The sequence below is a fragment of the Mauremys reevesii genome, linkage group 13, assembly GCF_016161935.1.
Source record: "Mauremys reevesii isolate NIE-2019 linkage group 13, ASM1616193v1, whole genome shotgun sequence".
In the NCBI taxonomy this organism is placed as follows: Eukaryota; Metazoa; Chordata; order Testudines; family Geoemydidae; genus Mauremys; species Mauremys reevesii.
The window spans coordinates 47,356,050-47,358,031 of NC_052635.1; positions in this window are offsets into that span (position 1 = coordinate 47,356,050).

A 1,982-nucleotide genomic window follows, 5' to 3' on the forward strand; every position below is an offset into this window, starting at 1 on the left:
AACTGACACTACTCAAATTGAGCAGAACCTGGTTCGTGACTGGCCCCTTTGAATCTAGGGGGAGTGAAGTATTATTCAAGGGGAGTAAAGCTTTCAGAATCCTGACCTTCTAGAAGGGATCCCACCACCCTCTGCGCTGCGGGGAGCTCGGAGCTGCATCCCACTTTGGCCATCTCCAAGCCGGCCTGCGGCTGCCCCCTCTGAGGAGCGGGCTCTTACCAGCAGCGGGGCCGGGGGGAGGAGAGGGAACGTTGCTGCGTCCCGGCGCCCCCTGAAGTGAGCTTGTGGCTGAGGAGGAGCGGAGAGGGCAGAGGGGAAAGCAGGCGCCGCGCACAGAGTTCCTGGCGGGACCTGGAGCAGAGCTAACCACCGTCGTGGGAGCAGCCCAGCGGAGGTTCCGCCGGTGGCCGGCCTCGCAGGACACAAGGCTGCTTGCCGGGAGGAGCCGGCCGCCCGCCCGCGGGAGGGAAGCAAGAGAAGGAGCCGAGCTGGGTGTGGAGCGGAGACCCGCGCGCCCTAGGCGCACACCATGGGGGAGGCGGCTGCGTGCCAAGGTCCTTGGGGAGGCGACAGGAGGGCGCAGGGGGGTCTGCCCCCGGAGATGCTCCGCACACCCCTGCCAGGTGCGGCCCCTTTCTCCTGCCCCCTGCTCCCGAAGGGGGACGCAGAGGTGGCCGCCCTCAGCCTCGCTTCCTCGCTGAAGGGCAGAAATGGGCAGCGGCTGCTCCTTCTTCCCTGGCCTCTGGCGTCGTCTCAGTCCTTTCCTTGGAGAGCAGCGGGGCAGAGGCCTGGTCCCTTCCCCTGCTCCTCCCAGAGCAGCCTGGCCAGCCCAGCGCCCCCTTCCTGACAGCGCGGGAGGGGCCGTGTCCCCCCACCCCGAGTCCCTCAAGCGGTTCTTTCCCTGCAGGACCTGGGAGCAGCCTGGCTCCCCACAGCCCAGGCCCGTGCCTCGCCCTCCGCAGCGGGGGCGCCCCCGGTAGCCCGCAGGCTGAGCCCAGGGCTGGCGCGGGGGGGGGGCGCACAGAGTCTAGCGGGGCGCAGCGCGCTCTGCCAGGCTGCAGGGGATCGGGGCGGGACCCGCCAACGGAGTGATCCGAGGAGGCACCAACAGTATGCGGGAGACGCAGAGAGCAGGGCAGGGGCTTGGAGTCCCAGCCTCCGGCCAGCCCCGGGCCTCGGCTCCCCTAGCAGCGCCCTGCTCCCTGCGCCGGGGATGGATGGAGGCGCCCCGCGATCGATAGGAGCAGGGGGTGGGGAAGCGTCCATGCAAATGCAGCGCCCTTGGGGTGAGGCTTAAAAGCCATGACAACCGGGCCTGGAAACGCGCGTGAGCCGGGCTGGGGTCGGCGCAGCCCGCGGCGCGCCCTGTTCCGCTGATGGGCAGAGCCCCCAAGCTCCAGCCCTGCCAGGGCGTCCGCCCCTCGGCCCGGGACAGGGGGCTGGCGGGGAAGAGCTGAAGGAGGGAGCGGCCAGGCGGATGAGAGGGGAAGGGGGGATGCAGGAGGAATGAATGAATAACCGGCTGCCCGGGTGGGGCGGGACCCCAGCTCTTCCCCGCCCGGCTGCCCAGTCCGGACAGGCTCCGGCTCCTGCTGCCGTGGGGTGGGGGTAACTCAAAGAGAGGAGGTGGGTTTGAAGAGGGGGCTTCCAGCAAGGGGTCCTCGGCTCCAGCCCCCTCCTCTCCTTCCAGCCCCCTCCTCTCCTTCCAGCCCCTTCGCCTCTATCCAGCCCCCTCCTCTCCCTCCAGCCCCCTCCCCTCCAGCCCCTTCGCCTCTATCCAGCCCCCTCCCCTCCCTCCAGCCCGCTCCCCTGCAGCCCCCTCCTCTCCCTCCAGCCCGCTCCTCTCCCTCCAGCCCCCACCCCAGCAGCCCCATCCCCACCCCTGCAGCCCCCGCCAACGCTCTCCCCTCCCCGCCCCAGCCCACCGCACCCCACCCTACGGAAGGCTCTCCCTCTCCTCCTTTCTCCTCCTCTCCTCCAAC